We start from the raw sequence: 23,265 nt of genomic DNA, 5'->3' as shown, positions 1-23,265 counted from the left end.
CAGTGCCTCCCGGTGGTGATCACAAAGGCTTTTTTCAAAAGGATTGAGAAGAATATCATGAATTTTGTGTGGGCCGGGAAGACCCCGAGAGTGAGGAGGGGATTTTTGCAGCGTAGTAGGAATAGGGGGGGACTGGCACTACCGAGCCTAAGTGAGTACTACTGGGCCGCCAATATCTCAATGGTATGCAAGTGGATGGGAGAAGAGGAGGGAGCGGCGTGGAAGAGATTGGAGAGGGCGTCCTGCAGGGGGACTAGCCTACAAGCTATGGTGATGGCGCCGTTGCCGTTCTCACCGAAGAAATACACCACAAGCCCGGTGGTGGTGGCTACTCTGAAAATCTGGGATCAGTGGAGACGGCATAGGGGTAAGACGGGAGACTCGGGGTGGTCCCCGATAAGAAATAACCATAGGTTTGCTCCGGGGAGAATGGACGGGGGATTTGGAACATGGCAAAGAGCAGGAGTAACACAATTGAGAGATCTGTTTGTAGATGGGACGTTTGCAAGTCTGGGAGCGCTGACCGAAAAATATGGGTTGCCCCAAGGGAATGCATTCCGGTATATGCAACTCAGGGCTTTTGCGAGGCAACAGGTGAGGGAATTCCCGCAGCTCCCGACGCAGGAGGTGCAGGACAGAGTGATCTCAAAGACATGGGTGGGGGACGGTAAGGTATCAGATATATTTAGGGAAATGAGGGACGAGGGGGAGATTATGGTAGATGAGCTGAAAGGGAAATGGGAAGAGGAGCTGGGGGAGGAGATTGAGGAGGGGCTGTGGGCTGATGCCCTAAGTAGGGTAAACTCATCGTCCTCGTGTGCCAGGCTAAGCCTGATACAATTTAAGGTGTTACACAGGGTGCATATGACTGGAGCACGGCTCAGTAAATTTTTTGGAGTAGAGGATAGGTGTGCGAGATGCTCGAGAAGCCCAGCAAATCACACCCACATGTTCTGGTCATGTCCGGCACTACAGGGGTTTTGGGTGGGGGTGACAAAGGTGCTTTCGAAGGTGGTGGGGGTCCAGGTCGAACCAAGCTGGGGGTTGGCTATATTCAGGGTTTATAGAGGAGCCGGGAGTGCAAGAGGCGAAAGAGGCTGATGTTTTGGCCTTTGCGTCCCTAGTAGCCCGGCGCAGGATACTGTTGCTGTGGAAGGAAGCCAAGCCCCCGGGTGTGGAGACCTGGATAAATGACATGGCAGGGTTTATAAAGTTGGAACGGATTAAGTTCATCCTAAGGGGATCGGCTCAAGGGTTCACCAGGCGGTGGCAACCGTTCGTCGAATACCTCACAGAAAGATAGAGGGAATGGAAAAGAAGAAGACAGCAGCAGCAACCCGGGGGGGGGGGGGGGAAGAAGGAGGAGGAGGAGGAGGAGGAGGAGGAGGTGGGGGGGTAGGGGAGGGGGGAGGAACCAGAAGGACTCTCAGGGATGTTAGTGTACATGTATAATATGTATAGGTTGTTGTTATAGGTAATTGTATATTGGACTGTTGAATTGTATTTTTGGAGAGTATTTATTTGGGACAAGGCAGTTGCCATTTAGTTTTGTTTTTTAATTTTGATGTTGTTTATATATTATTTATTTCTTGCTTAAAACTGGCCATTGTTATTTATATTGTTATATTACTGTGTAAAGGATACACAAGGTACTGTCATGGTTGGCCAAAAATTTTGAATAAAATATATTTTTAAAAAAAGAATCACTGTCATGGTGTTAAATAAGGAGACGCAAAAAACTTACCAGCTTGGGAACGACCAAAACTTAAGAGTGTTATTGGCTGGCCCCCCCAGGAACACCGCTCACACTTATCTCCTACCCCTGGAAAGAAACCACTCATCCTAGCCTCAGTTAGGTGAGCCCTCTGTACCACCTTAAGCTGGATCAGGCTGAGCCACGCACAGGAGGACGTGGTGTTTACCCTATGAAGGGCCTCACTCCACACTTTCTCATTCAAAATAGGTCCCTATTCCCCCTCCCACTTCACCTTCATCCGGGCCGGCACCACTGACAGGATCTGCCCATAGCTACCTGAAATACTCCCCCCAATCAGACTGTATTAAAGACAGAATCCTCCTCAGCAAGAATGATGACGGTGCCAAGGGAAATGACCGAAAGGCTTTTCGCACAAAATTGCGGAGGTATCTGAACAAATTTGTCCCAGAAAGTCTAAACTACGCCGACAGCTCCTCCAGACTGGCAAACCATCCCTCCACAAATAAGTCCCCAAATCGCTCAAGACATCACTCCCCACCACGACCCATGACCTAAACGTCGAGTCCAAACCCGATGGCATAAATAAGTGGTTATCACAGATAGGGGCCAACAATGACATGGAGCTAAGCCTAAAATGTTGCTTAAATTGTTTACATATCCTCAGAGTGGACACCATCACCGGATTTCTTGTCGGAGAAAACGGCAGTCAGGTTGTTACCAGCACACCTAAACTAGAGCCCCTGGCGAACTCACCTCCATCTTTCTCCATATGGAACCTGAATCGCTGAACCATCCCAAAACCTTCTCAATATTGGCTGCCCAATAATAAAAAATCAAATTGGACAGCGCGAGACCCCCCCAGGACTGTCTGTCCCTCTGAAGAAATGCCCTACGAGTCCTTGGGGTCTTATCCGACATATCAAGGAGGCTACCAATTTATTATTCCTCACAAAAAAGGATTTAGGGAGAAAAGTGGAGAGACACTGAAAAATAAATACAAATCTCGGGAGGATATTCATTTTGACAGTCTGGGCCCTGCCCACTAAGGACAGGGGAAGGATATCCCATTTTTGCAAGTTGGACTTAAACATAATCACCAGACTAGTGGAGTTCAATTTATGGACAGAGTCCAATCATGGGCCACCTAGATCCCCAGATAATGGAAGCTAGACCAGGCAAGACAAAAAGGCCACACCCCCAGATTGGCCCTCCTCCCTGGGGGATTGACTGGAAAGTATACGCTCTTCCCCAGATTTAACTTGTACCCAGAGAAGGAACCAAACCTTCATTATTTCATCCATATGACTGAAGATAAACAATTGAAGAAAAACTAAACTGAAATAAAGAAATATAATTGGTGCATTATAATTTTACTCTGCAGGTCCATAAGCAACAATCTGATCGATGACAAGCATGATTCTGAAGTGGATGGAGTTATCGGGTGTGTAATAACTTGGAGGACCTGAGTTGACAAGAGAGAGGTCAGAACACGCTGTCCTTCAAATGACTCGATTTTATTTACTGGAATCAATCTGTTAAGCGGTTAGTTTGGATTATTTGAAAACAATGATTGTGAGCTTTAGATCAAATCCATACCTCACATGTTTTAAGGAAAAAACAGTTAAATACCCAGAGCAATGGGAAGAGAGTCAGGCAGTGTATTAGCTTTGAATTGCTTTAAACAGTTGGGAGATATGGGGCGGAATTCTCCGACCCCCCGCCGGGTCGGAGAATCTCCGGGAGCTGGCGTGAATCCCCCCCCCCCAGTTGCCGAATTCTCCGGCACCGGATATTCGGTGGGGGCAGGAATTGTGCTGCGCCCCCCCCCCCCCCCCCCCCCCCCCCCCCCCCCGGCGATTCTCCGGCCCGCGATGGGCCGAAGTTCCGCTGCTGTCATGCCAGTCCCGCCGGTGTGAATCAAACCACCTCTCTTACTGGCGGGACTAGGCTGCGTGGGCAGGCTCCGGGGTCCCGGGGGCGATCTGGCCCCGGGGGGTGCCCCCACGGTGGCCCGGCCCACGATCGGGGCCCACCGATCCGCGGGCGGGCCTGTGCCGTGGGGGCACTCTTTTCCCTCCGCCTCGGCCACAGCCTCCGCGATGGCCGACGTGTAAGAGACACCCCCCTGCGCATGCGCGGGGATGATGTCAGTGGCCGCTGACGCTCCCGCGCATGCGCGGACATCCGCCGCCTGTCGAAGTCCTTTCGGCCCCGGCTGCCGTGGCACCAAAGGCCTTCCACACCAGCCGGTGGAGCGGAAACCACTCCGGCGCGGGCCTAGCCCCTTACGGTGAGTGCTTGGCCCCAAAAGGTGCAGAAAAATCCGCACCTTTGGGGCGGCCCGACGCCAGAGTGGTTCATGCCACTCCATCCCGTCGGGACCCCCCGACCCGCCGGGTAGGTGAGAATCCTGGCCATGATGACACAAATGGTTTCCTTCTGTGCTGAAAACTTATTTCATTGTATTTTAATAACAAGCTTTCCAGAAGCTACTGTCAGTGATTCAAGGCTAAATAAAACCATACATATTATAAAAGATACTCTGGATTGATTTCAAGGCAACGATGCAATCTCAGCTCTGGCTTTCCATGTGGTTGAAAATGGTTTCCTGTTTACTGGGAGTGTAAAGAACCACAAGGGTAATCTCTGACATATGTGTTTTAACATGAATTGCAAGTAGCGTCATTGGATCCAAGTTACCTGCTGCTGCTTACATTGCTTTAGTGGGAGAATAATACTGTTGCAACCACCCAGTATTGAGTCAACAAACAAATAATTCCATAATTCCATAAAGATGCATGGCATTAAGGGGAAAGTAGGAGCATGGATAGAGGATTGGTTAATTAATAGAAAGCAAAGAGTGGGGATTAATGGGTGTTTCTCTGGTTGGCAATCAGTAGCTAGTGGTGTCCCTCAGGGATCAGTGTTGGGCCCACAACTGTTCACAATTTACATAGATGATTTGGAGTTGGGGACCAAGGGCAATGTGTCCAAGTTTGCAGACGACACCAAGATAAGTGGTAAAGCAAAAAGTGCAGAGGATACTGGAAGTCTGCAGAGGGATTTGGACAGGCTAAGTGAATGGGCTGGCAGATGGAATACAATGTTGACAAATGTGAGGTTATCCATTTTGGTAAGAATAACGGCAAAAGGGATTATTATTTAAATGATGAAAAATTAAAACATGCTGCTGTGCAGAGAGATCTGGGTGTGCTAGTGCATGAGTCGCAGAAAGTTGGTTTTCAGGTGCAACAGGTGATTAAGAAGGCAAATGGAATTTTGTCCTTCATTGCTAGAGGGATGGAGTTTAAGACTAGGGAGGTTATGCTGCAATTGTATAAGGTGTTAGTGAGGCCACACCTGGAGTATTGTGTTCAGTTTTGGTCTCCTTACTTGAGAAAGGACGTACTGGCACTGGAGGGTGTGCAGAGGAGATTCACTGTGTTAATCCCAGAGCTGAAGGGGTTGGATTACGAGGAGAGGTTGAGTAGACTGGGACTGTACTCGTTGGAATTTAGAAGGATGAGGGGGGATCTTATAGAAACATTTAAGATTATGAAGGGAATAGATAGGATAGATGCGGGCAGGTTGTTTCCACTGGCGGGTGAAAGCAGAACTAGGGGGCATAGCCTCAAAATAAGGGGAAGTAGATTTAGGACTGAGTTTGGGAGGAACTTCTTCACCCAAAGGGTTGCGAATCTATGGAATTCCTTGCCCAGTGAAGCAGTAGAGGCTCCTTCATTAAATGTTTTTAAGATAAAGATAGATAGTTTTTTGAAGAATAAAGGGATTAAGGGTTATGGTGTTCGGGCCGGAAAGTGGAGCTGAGTCCACAAAAGATCAGCCATGATCTCATTGAATGGCGGAGCAGGCTCGAGGGGCCAGATGGCCTACTCCTGCTCCTAGTTCTTATGTTCTTATGTTCTTATAAGCCAAAGAATCCACAGACATAAACAAGCAGCCATTTAGTCACTTCTTGGAATCTATCACGTTAGGTAGTTAGCCCAGGAATTAGTTACTTTCTACATTGGGTAAGATTTTGGGTTTGATTCTGGACTCAATGGCAGGATCAAATTGGGGGCCGGGCCCAAAATGGAGAAGGTTTATTCGGAAGGCAAGGAACACATTGACAAACTTTGTTAGGGGCATGCAGAAATAAATTCAAGATATTGGAGAGATGTTGCCATCTCCCTGGCCCTTCAAGCCCCACCTGCCTCCCATGTGGCAGGATCTGCAGATCAGGCACTGGATCAGCTTAACAGCCATTTTTGAGCCCATCGTCAAGGAGCTGAAGCAAGTCAACCTCCATCCCAAGGGACTGCCTAAGAAGGTCAGTAGCCAAAGCACAGAGATTTAAGGTAATTGGATAAGAACCACAGAGCAGATGAAGAGAATAGTTTTTTTTTACACAGCAAGTATTCTGATCTGGGATTCACTGACTGAAAAGGTGGTGGGAGCAGATTCAATAATCATTTTCAAAAGGGAACTGGATGAAAAAAATAACTGTAGAGTTAAAGAGAAAGAGTAGGGGATTGGATTAATTTCAAAATGACTGCACAGGCATGATGGCCCAATTAGCTCTTTCTTTTCTGTAAGATTCAATGAGTTTTTGTCCATTTAAGCATGTTATAAAGCTCATGGAAACTATAGAGTTTTCTTTATTCATTTATGGGATGTGGGCAGCACTGGCTAGGCCATCATTTATTGCCCACCCCTAATTGTCCTCAAGAAGGTGATGGTAAGCTGCTTTCTTGAACTGTTGTAGTCCATGAGGTGTCGGCACATGCAATGTTGTGAGGGAGAGAGTTCCAGGATTTTGGTCCAGCGATAGTGAAGGAATGGCAAAATATTTCCACGGTCAGGATGGTGAGTGGCTTGGAGGGGAACTTCCAGGCGATGCTGTTTCTGGGTATCTGCTGCCCTTGTCCTTCCAGATGGTAGGGGTCGTGGGTTTGGAAGGTGCTGCCTTAGGTGTGTTGGTGAGTTGCTGCAGTGCATCTTGTAAGATGATACAAACTGCTACCACTGTTCATTGGTGGTGGAGGGAATGACTGTGTGTGGATGGGGGTGCCAATCAAGTGGGCTGTCAAGCTTGTTGAGCGTTGTTGGAGTTACACTCATCCAGGCAAGTGGAGAGTATTCACAGTGCCGCCCACTGTGCTACTATGAACCCACTCTGGTGATACGATGGGGTATGTGCACATCCTGGAGAGACACAAAATACTTGAACAGGAATTAAAGCTTGTAAACGACATGGAAGTCAGACTTAGACCCCTGAATGTGGTGTGGTAGGAGTGGTGGTGATAGTGGAATGGACACTTCCAGCAGTGTGAATCGTTCCAGCCACTCCAGAGCATATCTGGGTTAACTTGCCAACGTACATTTCTAAAGCAGCTCAGGAAGCAGAGACTTGAAATGGTTCAACTCCATGTATCTGAAAATATGGTACAAAACAAACATTTCCTCTGAATGTGCTTTAAAGTACACAATAAACTATTTCAGACAGAATGCATTCTCTAAAATTCCTCAAAGAAGATAAAACAGAATTGAGTTCATGGAATCTAACACTAATTCAGATATATTGGCCAATGTATTTCCCCAGTGGGCAGCACTGTAGCACAGTGGGTAGAACCGTTGCTTTACAGCTCCAGGGTCCCAGGTTCGATTCCAGGCTTGGGTCACTCTGTGTGGAGTCTGCATGTTCTCCCTGTGTCTGCGTGGGTTTCCTCTGGGTGCTCCGGTTTCCTCCCATAAGTCCCGAAAGATGTGCTGTTAGGTAATTTGGCCATTCTGAATTCACGTTCTATGTACCCGAACAGGTGCCGGAGTGTGGCGACTAGGGGCTTTTCACAGTAACTTCATTGCAGTGTTAATGTAAGCCTACTTGTGACAATAAAGATAATTTTTTAAAAAATGTTTTAAAGTTATTTCTCGAGCAATTTGGGACATGCTAAAAGGCTAGCACACCGCCCAATTGAATCTAGAGCAATTCTCATTCCCTTCAGCCTCGGATTCACTGGGGCCGGAACTGGCGCTGGAGAGCTTGACAAGCTGGAGCTGCTTATTAGCACTCTACTCCCCACACATTCTTATTCCAGCCAAAAAGATGGTTCCACAAAGAGAAGCACCATGCTTCGCTGATGTGGAGCTCAATAGCATGTTGGATGTGGTGGAGGAGAGCGGGACACCCTCTTCCCCAGGGTGGACAGGAGGCTACCGCCCATGGTCGTCAACCAGACCTGGGCGGAGATGACTGAGGCGCTCAGCGCTGTGGCCCTACCAAGCGGACTGGCACGCAGTGGCACAAGATGTCCTTAGAGCAGCTCGGGTGAGTGACCACCTCTGTTCTCCTGACATCACTCTTGTTCCTCATAACACACCCTCACTCCCATTGGGGCCAATGAAAACCCACCTACCCACATCTCACCATGCATATTGTCTTTTGTCATGCAAGATCACCAACAGGCCATGCTGGCTTGTCTAGAGTACCTTGCCTCCAGCTACACCAGCATACCCTGGAGGACATGTCCGGGAAAGGCACCCACTCGGCACTGCTTTCACCTGCATCCTCCACCATTGCAGAGACTATTATGTCGGTGGGGCATTTTAGTGAAGAGGCTCCTGGGTCACCTTCTGGTGTGCACATCACACATGCTGCAGCACATCAGGTGGAGGTAAGAAGTCCAGAGGGAGCAGACAGTTGGAGGGCTGCCCAATCCCAGAAACCAGCTGTAGTCCGGACAGGTATCGCGCTTCTGGAAAGTATGATCCCATCACTGGTGGAGATGCAGGCGCAGAGCCAGGATCTACAGGAGGGGGTGTCAACAACTTTCCAAATGTCTTCGGAGTGTAGCCATCTGGGTTGGCCACTTCCCGACTTAAAATGGAGAACCGCAAAGACTGAAGGGAAATTCAGCCAACACAGGCAAAGACTACCAAGTGCAGAAATCATGTGCATTGAAACTTGCAAAAACCAGACAGCACTGAAACCAGCAGCCATCTGCATAGTAATGAGAGATTCCAAGGCACAATTGCAATCATTAAGGCGAATAAGGCCAAGCCAGACTCCTCGGCGCCAGCTGGAGCCAAGACAAAGGAAGGCCAACGGACATTTAGGGACCGCCCAGCGATTAGGGAACAACTCCAGTATTGGAGAAATCGATCCAAGTGATTGGGACGCAGTCCAATCACTTGGAACCAGGTACGGGGACCACCCCGAAGGGCGGGAAGCCCCTGGGGACTATAAAGTAAAGCCTCCAAGTTCAAATCGTCCTTCTTGGCAGGGTCACTCAACAATGCGAATCAACCCGAGAGTGAACTGCCCAAGCGGCCACATCAACCAAGTAAGTCTCCAGTCAACGCTCGCTACGAGATAGGCGCTCCTAGCTACAAGTCCATACCAGCTTTTGAATCCCGCAGACTCAGAACCTGAACAAAAGGCCATTTGTTCCCCTGACCTGGTGGGCCAATTCCGAAGCCAAGTATAGGCCTTTTAGTGATAGAAATAGTCTAGAAAGTAGAGTTATATGCATAAGTAGTGACTTACTGTATATAATAAATGTGTTTTGATTTGAATCTTACTAATTGGTGTGTTGAGTTATTGATCATTACTTGAACTTGAACCTCGTGGCGGTATCATAAAGATACCTGGGGACTCTAGAGCAAAGGTTAAACAAACAGAGCAAATTACGAATTAAGAGCCAACCAAAAGTTAGCAACAGGGTGCAGGAAATTGTGCTGGCAATGTGTTGAAATACTGAACAGGTGGCATCCGTAGTGAAGCCTTGGGTCAAAAGGTCACAGCCATGGGTCAAGGCATTCAAGGCTTGGGCATACGGTGCAGTCGATGTCTGAGGCTCAGGACAGGGGAGCCCAGTCACAGGCAACCATGTACCAGGCCACACAAGACATTGCTGTGGTGCTTCAGAGCTTGGCCCAGTCACAAAGAGTCATTGCTGAGGTGTTCGAGAGCATTGAACAGGCGCTGACTGACCTTGGTCAGTCACAGAGGGACATGGCTGAGGCGCAGAGAGACATGACCCACTTGCTGAGGGACGTGACCCAGTCTCGTGCTCCGTGGTTGAGGATAGCGAGACCCTGGTTGGGACGAGAGTGGGCCTCCAGGACTGGCAGCACCAGGCGATGGTGGCGCCTTCAGAGCTTACTCTGGCCTCAACTCTGTTCCATGGAGTAGGGCAGGCAGAACGAGATGGCACCTCATCACCTGTGACACCCGAACGTTGGCCTGGCCCGTCCAGGTCCAGGGCCTCCAGAGGACGGCCGCTAAAGGAACCTCAGGTCAGAGGGCAAGATATGCAGCAGGCCTCCACTTCTGATGTGCTGCCTGGGGTCACATTAGAAGGAGCGGTAGGCCACGTAAAATAAAGAGGTTAGACACCAGTTAAGTTGGCACGGGTGCAGCACATAGGTTAGGTAGAGGTCAGGGCACAAAAATGTATATAGTCACTATTAAACACCATGGGAGTCATTCTCCGACCCCCCAGCGGGTCGGAGAATGGCCGTTGGCCGCCGTGAATCCCGCCCCCGCCGGTTGCCGAAGTCTCCGGTACCGGATATTCGGCGGGGGCGGGAATCGGGCCGCGCCGGTTGGCGGGCCCCCCCCCCCCCCGCTCGATTCTCCGGCCCGGATGGGCCGAGGTCCCGCCGATAAATTGCCTGTCCCGCCGCCGTAAATTAAAGTACCTATTTACCGGCGGGACAAGGCGGCGTGGGCGGGCTCCGGGGTCCTGGGGAGGGGCGCGGGGCGATCTGACCCCGGGGGGTGCCCCCACAGTGGCCTGGCCTGCGATCGGGGCCCACCGATCCGTGGGCGGGCCTGTGCCGTGGGGGCACTCCTTCCCTTCCGCCTCCGCAACGGTCTCCACCATGGCGGAGGCAGAAGAGACTCTCCCCACTGCGCATGCGCGGGAAACTGTCAGCGGCCGCTGACGCTCCCGTGCATGCGCCGCCCCGACATGTCATTTCCGCTGGCGGGGCAACAAAGGCCGTTTCTGCCAGCTGGCGGGGCGGAAATCCCTCCGGCGCCGGCCTAGCCCCTCAATGTTGGGGCTCGGCCCCCAAAGATGCGGAGCATTCCACAACTTTGGGGCGGCGCGATGCCCGTCTGATTGGCGCCGTTTTGGGCGCCAGTCGGCGGACATCGCGCCGTTTGGGGAGAATTTCGCCCCATTTCACCAATATTCCAACCTGTCTCAATCCTGTGCCTGAACGGTGTGAGGGACGGTCTGGACAGGGTGTAGAGGGTATGCGGGTGGTGTGGTGTCTGGGTGTTGGAGGATGGCATGGGGCAGAGCCCCAAGGGACAACTGAACGTTCCACATGGGGTCACTCTCAGCGGTGGCAGGGAACTGGGCCAGAAGTATGAGGCCGCCTTGTAGGACAGCTTACCCATCACCGCTCACCATCTCCATAACTGACGAGAAAAAGACCCAAAGTGATTTTAACATATATTGTCATGAACCACATACTTCCTTTTACTAGATAGGAAAGTCGTCTGAGTACTCTTTACAGAACCTCAAGATTACCACTGTTACATATTTGTACTGGCATCTAAAAACATTTCTCTAGTTGCTACGATCTCCTTGACTGCACAGAAGCTGGCTACATACCACACCTCTTAAAATCGTTTTGACTTTATAAGTCATGTTATTTTTAGTCACTGACTGCTTTGATGTAAGGCTATTGAGATTCAGGGCCTAATTCTGTTCTGGCGACACACCACTTACATTTCAACAGAATGATGACCTGAGAATCGATTTAGATTAACTTTTTATGCACAGCGCAATTTTTGCATACGCAAAACACACAAACGTGATCCAACAAGTGCCCTCGATCTATATTTTTGAAAGGACGCTATAGAATAATTCCATGTCAACGTTTACAGAGCTTTGGAATCCCGTGCAGCTAAATTTTAATGTGATACCATAATTCTTGCTGTTTGACTGTGGCTGCAAGAGGTCAGTGGCTGGTAATTCTATGGTCAGTAATTCACCTCCAGACTCCTCAAAGCCTGTCCTCCAGCTATAAGTCACAAGTGAGGAGTGAGATAAAATACTCTCCACTTGCCTGGATGAGTGCAGTTCAAGAATGCTCAAGAAGCTCAACGCTGACTTCCGGGTGCGGCTATGCAGAGCTAGGTCGCACATTCGGCAGCTCCTGCTTGGAACGGACTTTTGGGCTCTTTTACAGGGCCCCCACGGCATTTGTTTGACATTTCCCGGTGTGGGAAGAAGGCGGCAATATTCCCCCGACAGTGTCCCCCAGGAAGGGTATGTCTCTTGGTTGCCAGACACACGCAGAAACAGTGAAAGATTTGGCTGCAACTACAGGATAAACAGGGCCTCTTCCAGCATGCAGGCGGGGGAAGGGCAAGCTTAAAGCTGCAAGCTGACCTGAGGGCCTGTATCAAAGGTGAATTCTAGCAGCAGAGGGAACAACTGTGAAAAGACCTCATCAAGGCCACTGAAGGGACTTCCGGTTGCGGTGATGCCTAGCTAGCCGCACGCTTCGGCGGCTCCAGCTCCGACGGACCTTCGGGCTCTTTTAAGAGCCCCAACGGGGAATTTTTCGACGACGCAACCCGGTGTGGGGCGTGTGAGAAGGGAGTCCCCCCCAAACGAAGGAGGAAAAAACCGGCGGCGGCGGCTGCAGCGCGAGGAATCGTCGACCAAAGGGTCAGAAAGAGAGAAGTACAAGATGGCGGCGGAGAAAGCGCAGGCGACATGGGGGCCTGAGCATGAAATTGTGAGACGGTGCGTGGAGCTGCTGAAGAGGGAGGTGCTGACCCCGTTGCTACAGGCAATTGAGGGGCTCAAGGAGACATTAAAGACCCAGGAGACAGAGCTCCGCGTGGTGGAGCAGAAGGTGACAGATAATGAGGACGAGATCCTGGGCCTGGCGGTTAAGACACAGACGCACGAGGCACTTCATAAAAAGTGTACTGAAAGGATCGAAGCCCTAGAAAATGGAGCGCGAAGGAAGAACCTTCGGATACTGGGTCTCCCTGAGGGTGTGGAAGGAGTGGACTGTGGAGCGTACGCAAGTACGATGCTGAGCTCACTGATGGGTGCTGAGGCCCCTACGGGCCCCTTGGAGGTGGAGTGGGCAAATCGGATTCCGGCGAGAAGACCAAAAGCGGGAGAACCACCCAGGGCGATAATCGTGCGATTTTACCGCCTTAAGGATAGAGAAGAGGTCCTGAGATGGGCTAAAAAGGTGCGGAGTAGCAGATGGGAGAATGCAGTGGTACGGGTATACCAGGATTGGAGTGCGGAGGTGGCGAGAAGGAGGGCGAGCTTCAACCGAGCCAAAGAGGTGTTGCATAAAAGGAAGGTGAAGTTCGGGATGCTGCAGCCGGCAAGACTATGGGTCACGTATCAGGAGAGACACCATTATTTCGAGACGGCGGAGGAAGCATGGACCTTCATCAAAGAAGAGAAATTGGATCGGAACTGAGGGACTGATGCTGCAGGAAATGTTATTGTTAATGTTACGGTGGAAGTTAATTGAGAAGTAAACAGGGAAGGGGGGAGACATTGGGGAAATGTGGGCGCCGGTGAGGGGGGAAAGACGGGACATAGTTGGAGAATGGGGAAGGGGAGGGGGAGGGGAAAGGGAGCTGCGCCATAAGAGGCGGGTCAGGTAAAGGGATGTTCCCGCACCAGAAAGAATAAGGCGGGAAGACAGGCGCAAGGCGGATGGGACTTCCCCACACGGGGGGGTCAGGGAGTGAGCAGGAGTAGCCGGGGTCAGTTGAAGTCAGCTGACTTACGGAAGTAATATGGGGGGAGCAATCAAGCTAGAAAGAGATCTAGCGGGGAGGGGAGGAGGGAGGGAGAAGGGGGGGGGGGACAACTGGGTTGCTGCTGCGGAAATCCAAAAGGAAATGGCTAAAGAGTGGGTGGGCGGGGATGGTGTGCGACGCTGGGGGAGCGAGCGGGAGCGCGGAGGCGGGATATGGGACTGGCCTAGAGAAGGTAATGGCTAGTCGACACGGGAGGGGGGCAGGTAGCCCCCTAGTGAGGCTGATCACGTGGAACGTGAGAGGCCTGAACGGACCGATAAAAAGGGCCCGAGTGCTCGCGCATTTGAAAGGACTAAGGGCAGACGTGGTTATGCTCCAAGAGACGCACCTAAAGGTGGCGGACCAAGTTAGGCTAAGGAAAGGATGGGTGGGACAGGTGTTCCACTCAGGACTGGACGCAAAGAATAGAGGGGTGGCCATTTTGGTGGGGAAACAGGTCGCATTTGAAGCAAAGAACAGCGTAGCAGATAGCGGAGGTAGATATGTAATGGTGAGTGGCAGGCTGGAGGGAATGGAGGTCGTGTTGGTTAACGTGTATGCCCCAAACTGGGACGATGCGGGATTTATGAGACGGATGCTGGGGCGTATACCGGACCTGGAGGTAGGAAACTTGATTTTAGGAGGGGACTTTAATACGGTGCTGGACCCGGGGCTAGATAGATCCAGCTCAAGGACCGGAAGAAGGCCGGCAGCGGCCAAGGTACTTAAGGGGTTTATGGACCAAATGGGGGGAGTGGATCCATGGCGATTTCTTAGACCTAGGGCTAGGGAGTATTCCTTCTTCTCCCATGTCCATAAAGTGTACTCCCGGATAGATTTTTTTGTTTTGGGAAGGTCGTTGATCTCTAGGGTGGAAGAAGCTGAGTACTCAGCCATAGCGGTTTCGGATCATGCCCCACATTGGGTGGACCTGGAATTAGGAGAGGAAAGGGAGCAGAGAACACTCTGGCGATTAGATGTGGGACTGATGGCGGATGAGGGAGTGTGTGCAAGAGTGCGGGGGTGTATTGAGAGATACCTGGAGGTCAATGACGACGGCGAGGTCCCGGTGGGAGTGGTATGGGAAGCACTAAAAGCGGTGGTCAGAGGAGAGCTGATCTCCATTGGGGCCCACAAAAGGAAAACAGAGGCCAAGGAAAGGGAAAGATTACTGGGGGAGATTTTAAGGGTGGATAGGGAATTTGCAGAGACCCCGGAGGAGGAATTGTACAGGGAGAGGAGACGACTCCAGACGGAATTTGACCTTCTGACCACCAGAAAGGCGGAGGTACTGTGGAGGAAGGCACAGGGGAGGAGGTATGAATATGGGGAAAAGGCGAGTCGCCTGTTGGCTCATCAATTGCGAAAGAGGGCAGCAGCGAGGGAAATAGGAGGAATTAGAGACGAAAGGGGAGACACGGTGCGAAGGGCAGGAAAGATAAATGAGGTGTTCAAGACCTTCTATGAGGAACTGTATAGGTCTCAACCCCCAGAGGGAGAGGAGGGGATGCGGCAGTTCCTGGACCAATTGAGGTTCCCGAAAGTGGAGGAGCGGGGGGTGGTAGGCCTGGGGGCACCGATTGGGGTGGACGAGGTTATTAAGGGACTGGGAAGCATGCAAGCAGGGAAGGCCCCAGGACCAGACGGGTTCCCGGTGGAGTATTACAGAAAATATGTGGACTTGTTGGCCCCGTTGATGGTGAGGACGTTCAATGAGGCCAGGAAAGGGGGGACTCTACCCCCGACGATGTCGGAGGCGACGATATCGTTAATTTTGAAGAGGGATAAAGATCCGTTGCAGTGCGGGTCCTATAGACCCATTTCATTGTTGAACGTGGACGCCAAATTGTTGGCAAAGGTACTGGCATCGAGGATAGAGGACTGTGTCCCGGGGGTGGTGCACGAAGACCAGACAGGGTTCGTAAAAGGGAGACAACTGAATGTTAACGTGCGACGATTATTAGGGGTGATAATGATGCCCCCAGTGGAGGGGGAGGCAGAGATAGTGGCGGCAATGGACGCAGAGAAGGCATTTGATAGGGTGGAGTGGGAGTATTTATGGGAAGTGTTAAGGAGGTTTGGGTTTGGGAACGGGTTTATTAGCTGGGTTAGACTTCTTTATGGGGCTCCAACGGCAAGCGTAGTTACAGGTCGACATAGATCGGAGTATTTCCGACTATATAGGGGAACAAGACAGGGATGCCCGCTGTCTCCATTGTTGTTCGCGTTGGCAATTGAACCTCTGGCCATGGCGTTGAGGGACTCCAGGAAATGGAGAGGGGTGATTAGAGGGGGAGAAGAACACCGAGTCTCGTTATATGCGGATGACCTATTGTTATACGTGTCGGACCCAGCGGGGGGAATGATAGAGGTTATGCGAATTTTGAGGGGGTTCGGGGATTTCTCGGGGTATAGGCTAAACATGGGGAAGAGTGAATTATTTGTGATACATCCAGGGGACCAGAGTAGAGAGATAGAAGGCTTGCCTCTAAGGAAAGTGGAAAGAAACTTCCGATACCTGGGGATTCAGATCGCTAGGAGCTGGGGAACCTTGCACAGACTTAATCTGACACGGTTGGTAGAACAAATGGAGGAGGACTTCAAGAGGTGGGACATGCAGCCTCTATCGCTGGCGGGCAGGGTGCAAGCAATTAAGATGATGGTCCTCCCGAGGTTCTTATTTGTATTTCAATGTCTCCCTATCCTAATCACTAAGACCTTTTTTAATAAAATAGACAGGAGCATCACGAGCTTCGTGTGGGCAGGGAAAGTTCCGAGAGTAAGGAGGGGGTTCCTTCAGCGTAGTAGGGACAGAGGAGGATTGGCACTACCGAACTTGGGCGATTACTATTGGGCCGCCAATGTGGCAATGATACGTAAATGGATGATGGAGGGTGAGGGAGCGGCGTGGGAAAGACTGGAGAGAAAGTCCTGTAAAGGGACGAGTTTAGAGGCGCTGGTGACGGCGCCGCTACCGATCTCACCTAAAAAGTTTACCACGAACCCGGTGGTGGCGGCAACATTAAATATCTGGGGACAGTGGAGGCGACAGAGAGGGGTGCGGGGAGCCCTGGTGGGGTCCCCAATCAGGAACAACCATAGGTTCGCCCCAGGAAGAATGGATGGAGGATTTCAGAGCTGGTTCCAGTTGGGAATTAGGAGGGTGGGAGATTTATTTATAGATGGGACTTTTGCGAGCTTGGGAGCATTGGAGGAAAAGTATAAGTTGCCCCGGGGAAATTTCTTGAGATATATGCAGGTGAGGGCATTTACTAGACAACAGGTGAGGGAATTTCCATTGCTCCCGACACAGGGGATACAGGACAGGGTGCTTTCAGGGGTGTGGGTCGGAGAGGGCAAGGTGTCAGAGATTTACCGAGAGATGAGGGAAGAGGGGGAGGAGTCGGTGGGCGAACTAAAAGGAAAGTGGGAAGAAGAACTAGGGGAGGAGATAGAGGAGGGTATGTGGGCTGATGCCCTAAGCAGGGTAAATTCCTCTTCCTCATGCGCCAGGCTTAGCCTGATTCAATTTAAGGTGCTACATAGAGCACACATAACGGGAGCAAGATTGAGCAGGTTCTTTGGAGTGGAGGACAAATGTGGGAGGTGTGGCGGGAGCCCGGCAAACCACGCACATATGTTTTGGGCGTGCCCGGCACTGGAAGGGTATTGGAAGGGAGTGACGGGAGTGATTTCGTGGGTGGTGAAGGCCCGGGTCAAACCAGGCTGGCGGTTAGCTCTATTTGGAGTTGCGGAAGAGCCGGGAGTGCAGGAGGCGAAAGAGGCCGACGTTGTGGCCTTTGCGTCCCTAGTAGCCCGGCGCAGGATCCTACTCATGTGGAAGGAGGCGAAACCCCCCGGACTGGAGGCCTGGGTAAATGATATGGCGGGGTTCATTAAACTGGAGCAGATAAAGTTTGCCCTGAGAGGATCGGCTCAAGGGTTCACCAGGCGGTGGCAGCCATTTCTCGACTACCTAGGGGAACGTTAGAGGGAAGACAGATGACCAGCAGCAGCAACCCAGGGGGAGGCGGGGGGGGGGGGGGGGGGGGGAGGGGGGGTTTAGTTTAGGTCAAAGATAAAGGGGTTTTGTTACTTGTGTATTGTTTAAAATTTCTGTCTTGTTATTGTTGCGTTTGCTTTGTAAGAGGGGAAAAATTGTTGTTTGGGGAAAAATTTTCAATAAAACATTTATTTAAAAAAAAAAAGAAGCTCAACGCTTTGGTAAAATGGCAAACGGCCTGAATATTAGGCAAAACACAGAATTGGACACTTTAAATTCGGAATTGAAGGGGCGGCACGGGCGTAGTGGTTAGCACTGGGACTGCGGCGCTGAGGACCGAGTTCAAATCCCGGCCCTGGGTCACTCTCCGTGTGGAGTTTGCACATTCTCCCCGTGTCGGCGTGGGTTTCACCCCCACAACCCAAAGATGTGCTGGTTAGGTGGATTGGCCATGCTAAATTGCCCCAATGTGGAATCTGTATGGGTAGAGGTGAGAAATACCACGGGACAAAAAACATTAGTGGGTGTCGTATATAGACCCCCAAACTGCACTGGTGAGGTTGAGAATGGCATTAAACAAGAAATTTGAGATGCATGTAATAAGGGAATATTGGTGATTATGGGTCATTTTAATTTTCACATAGATTGGGCAAATCAAATTAGCCACAATGCAGTAGAGGAGGAATTCCTGGAGTGTATATGGGATGGTTTTCTTGACCAATATGTGGAGGAACCAACCAGAGAGCAGGCCATCTTAGACTGGGTACTGTGTATTGAGAAGGGAATCATTGCCAATCTGGCTGTACGAGACCCCTTGGGGATGAGCGATCATAAATGCGAACATTTTTTATCAAGATGGAGAATGAAGTAGTTGATTCGGAGACTAGGGTGCTGAATCTTAATAAAGGGAACTATAAGGATATGAGGCATGAGTTGGCCTTGATAGATTGGGGAGAGTTACTTAAAGGGATGACAATGGATAGACAATGGCAAACATTCAAGGAACGCATGGAGAAACTACAGCAACTGTTCATTCCTGTCTAGCACAAAAGCAAAGGGGGTAAGAGGACCAATCGATGGCTTACAAAGGAAATTAGAAATAGTATCCAATACAAGGAAAAAGCATACAGATTGGCCAAGAAAAATCACATGTCCGATGATTGGGAGCAGTTTAGAATTCAGCAAAGAATGGTGAAGGGATTGATTAAGAAGGGGAAAGTACAGTACGAAAGGAAGCTTGCAGGGAACATAAAGACTGACACTAAGAGTTTCTACAGATATGTGAAGAGAAAGAGATTGTTAAAGAGAAATGTAGATCCCCTACAGACAGAAACAGGGAAATGCATAATAAGGGACAAAGAAATGGCTGAGCAATTGAATACATACTTTGGTTCTGTCTTCACAAATGAGGACACGAATCAGATCCCAGAAATGTTGGAGAATGAAAAGTTTAGTGAGAGGGAAGGACTGAGGGAGATCAACATTAGTAGAGAAATGGTGCTGGGAAAACTGATGGGATTGAAGATGGATAAATCCCCAGGGCCTGAGAATCTGCATCCCAGAGTGCTTAAGGAGGTGGCTCTGGAAATAGTGGATGCATTGGTGGTCATCTTCTGGGATTCTATAGACTCTGGAACTGTCCCTGCAGATTGGACGGTAGCTCACGTTACTCTGATATTCAAAAAGGGAGTTAGAGAGAAAGCAAGGAATTATAGACCAGTAAGCCTAACAGCGGTAGTGGGGAAAATGCTTGAATCCATTATCAAGGACTTTATAGTGGAACCTTTAGAAAGTAGTGGCAGGATCAGTCAAGTCAGCATGGATTTATGAAGGGAAAATTATGCTTGACAAATCTATTGGAATTCTTTGAAGAGGTAACCAGTACAGTTGACAAGGGGGAGCCAGTCGATGTGGTATATTTGGACTTTCAAAAGGCTTTTGACAAAGTCCCGCATGAGAGATTATTGTGCAAAATCAAAGCGCATGGGATTGGGGGAAATGTATTGAGGTGGATAGAAAACTGGTTGGCAGAGAGGAAACAAAGAGTAGGGACTAATGGGTTCTTTTCAAATTGGCAGTCAGTACCCAGTGGGGTACCACAGGGATCGGTGCTGGGACCCCAGCTATTCACAATATATATTAATGATTTGGATGAGGGAACAAAATGTAACATCTCAAAGCTTGCAGATGATACCAAATTAGGTGGGAGAGTAAATTATGACGAGGATGCAGGGATCCTACAGCAAGATCTGGATAGTTTGGGCGAGTGGGCAAACCAATGGCAGATGCAATATAATTTGGATAAGTGTGAGGTTACTCATTTTGGAAGCAAAAACAGGAAGGCAGTTTACTACCTGAATGGTTGTAAATTGGGAGAGGGGAGTGTGCAGCGGGACCTGCGTGTCCTTGTGCACCATTCGCTGAAGGCAAGCATGCAGGTGCAGCAGACGGTAAAGAAGGCTAACGGTATGTTGGCCTTCATTGCAAGAGGTTTCGAGTATAGAAGCAGGGATGTGTTGCTACATTGTACAGGGCCTTAGTGAGGCCACACTTGGAGTATTGTGTGCAGTTTTGGTCTCACTCGCTGAGGAAGGATGTTCTTGCTCTCGAGCGAGTGCAGCGAAGATTTACCAGACTGATTCCAGGGATGGCGGGACTGTCATGTGAGGAGAGATTGACTAGGTTGGGATTGTTCTCGCTGGAGTTCAGAAGAATGAGGGGGAATCTCATAGAGACTTATAAAATTCGAACAGGACTAGACAGGGTAGATGCAGGGAAGATGTTACCAATGATGGGTGTGTCCAGAACCAGAGGTCACAGCCTAAGGATTCAGGGGAAACCATTTCGGACAGAGATAAGGAGACATTTCTTCACACAAAGAGTGGTGAGCCTATGGAATTCATTATCACAGGAAATAGTTGATGCTAAAACTTTGAATATATTCAAGAGGCGGCTGGATATAGCACTTGGGGAGAATGGAATTAAAGGCTATGGGGAGAAAGCAGGATTAGGCTATTGAGTTGGATGATCAGCCATGAGCGTGATGAATGGCGGAGCAGGCTCCTGCTCCTATCTTCTATGTATCTCTGTATGTAATTGGAAAAAAAATAATTGGGTATTCTAAAATTTAAAAAATTTTTTAACAATAAATTCAGAATTGGACATTTTAAATTAAACTACAGACATGCCTGATGGGAACTCAAACAGCCAAGTTTGAATACAGTGGACAGAGACAGACAAGCCGGGCCAGTCTGGATTTGCCTTGGAAACAGGAGTTCAGAGATAATTGGCCCCATTCAGATAGATCGATTGTTGTGGATTACCCAGATGCAGCCAGACTTTCTGGCATCTTGATTTCCCACCTTTACCTTATTTGGGATACGGTTATGTGCGGACGACACATCTGAGGATGGACCACTGGGGTGTTGGGGGGGGGGGGGGGGATCGAGTTCCTGGTGTCCTGCAGAGTTGCAATCGGCAATTCTATGGGTGTTGTGACCCCTCCTCACTGACCTCATTGGCTGAGGGCCAGAGAAATGTTTAGAAGGGCGCGAAGAAGGGGTTAAGAAGAGACACGTACAGACCCTCCCCAGCGAAGAATCGACACAGAGCCAACAGAGAAGACTCAACGGCAGACCAGAGTCCGACAGAAGAGCCGTGCAAGAATCACCTTCGCAGGTGACTGAGACTCAGAGAATTGGACCTGCGGCTCGATCAAGGGTAGCATCAGATTCTTGGGCAGATAATATTTGGGATAGTTTGGGAGAATAACTGTTTATTTTGTTTGTGAATAAATTTGGGTTGAATTGTGAACCTGTGTTTGCTCTTTGTTCATCTCGTATAGAAGGGCACCTGGGTAAAAGATTTTACGAATAAACTGGTTGAAGTGTTTCATAATTTATAGACAACAATGCCATCCAAGACAAAGGAGCCCACTTGATCGGCATCCCATCCACCAACGTAAACTTCACTCCCTCCACCAATGGTGCACAGTGACAGCAGTGTGTACCATCTACTTGATGCACTGCAGCCAGACTCCTTCACAACAGCATTTTCCAAACCTGTGACCTCTACAACCTAGAGGGCGAAAGAGTAGGCACATGGAAACATCACCACCTGCAGGTTCCCCTCCTAGTCACACATCATCCTGATTTGGAACTAAATCACATTTCCTTCACTTATTCAATTTCATTTTGAATGAAACCACTGAATATGCTTCCACTGCCCTTTCAGGAAGTGTGCTCCAGGTCTCAACAACTTACTGTCTAACAATTCCTCACGTCATGTCTGGGTCCTTTACATTTACCTTAAATCCAAGTTCCTCAGGTTTCTGACTCTTCCACTCTGTTTATTTACTCTATCAATGCCTGTGATTTTGAGCATCTCTTTTAAATCTCACGAGTAACAGACATTCTTCAAACAGTTCATGACTCAGATTTCACGGCTGGCGCCATGGACCTTGGAATGCTAAAAGCTTAGGTTTGTCATTCACTCAGGGACATAAATTTACATTTTTTTGTTAATTACCTCTGGTTCCTAACTCTTGCTTCAACACCCCTCTTACCCACCACAGTAAATGTTGTGTTATTCAGCACTCTACCAATCGGAATTCTTTACTAACCAGGGGCGAGATTCTCCGACCCCCCGCCAGGTCGGAGAATCGCCGGGGGCTGGCGTGAATACCGCCCCCGCCGGTTGCCGAATTCTCCGACACCGGAGATTCGGCGGGGGTGGGAATCGCACCGCGCCGGTTGGCGGGACCCACCCCTGCGATTCTGCGGCCCTGATGGGCCGACGTCCCGCTGGCGTGGATTGAACCACCTACCTTACCGGCGGGACAAGGCGGCACGGGCGGGCTCCGATGTCCTGGGGGGGGGGGGGGGCGCACGGGGCGATCTGGCCCCGGGGGGGGGGGGGTGCCGATCCGCGGGCGGGCCTGTGCCGTGGGGGCACTCTTTTCCTTCCGCCTTCGCCACGGTCTCCACCATGGTGGAGGCGGAAGAGACTCCCTCCACAGCGCATGCGCGGGGATGCCGTGAGCGGCCGCTAACGCTCCCGCGCATGCGCCGCCTGGAGATGTCATTTCCGCGCCAGCTGGCGGGGCACAAAGGCCTTTTCCACCAGCTGGCGGGGCGGAAATTAGTCCGGCGCGGGCCTAGCCCCTCAAGGTTGGGGCTCGGCCCCTCAAGATGCGGAGGATTCCGCACCTTTGGGGCGGCGCGACGCCCGACTGATTTGCGCCGTTTTTGGCACCGGTCGGCGGACATCGCGCCGATACCGGAGAATTTCGCCCCTGATTTCTGATGTTCCCTTCATACAAAATCACTTTACAGTCACCAGATGCAATTATGAAATTATCCCCAACTCGTATCTGTATACTGTATTATTTTATACTTAAGAATTTAGGGGCTGGTTTAGCACACTGGGCTAAATAGCTGGCTTTTAAAGCAGACCAAGGCAGGCCAGCAGCACGGTTCAATTCCCGTACCAGCCTCCCCGAACAGGCGCCGGAATGTGGCGACTAGGGACTTCATTTGAAGCCTACTTGTGACAATAAGCGATTTTCATTTCATTTTTTTTTATTGTTGTTGAAGATTAGAAGGAAAAAAACCACTGTTCTTTACTTCCCAAGTATTTGCAGATTAGTTGATGCTGCAAGCAAGCATTGTGCTGTATTCCATTGGGAAATGGAACTCTGTTAACCAGCATTTTTGACTAACCGGCACCACCAATTCCCAATGC

The 23,265-nt window shown here is 50.1% G+C and overlaps 1 protein-coding gene across 5 annotated transcripts in view; it reads right to left on the bottom strand.

Annotated features, from left to right (window-relative positions):
- Positions 1-23,265, bottom strand: part of twf2 (twinfilin-2) — a 149,989-nt gene that overhangs the window by 76,380 nt on the left and 50,344 nt on the right. The gene's annotated exons all lie outside the window — the stretch shown is intronic.

This window comes from Scyliorhinus torazame, chromosome 13, assembly GCF_047496885.1.
Source record: "Scyliorhinus torazame isolate Kashiwa2021f chromosome 13, sScyTor2.1, whole genome shotgun sequence".
NCBI classification, from domain to species: Eukaryota; Metazoa; Chordata; class Chondrichthyes; order Carcharhiniformes; family Scyliorhinidae; genus Scyliorhinus; species Scyliorhinus torazame.
Note: the sequence above shows the minus strand (reverse complement) of the source record. Positions and strands in the feature narration are given on the sequence as shown.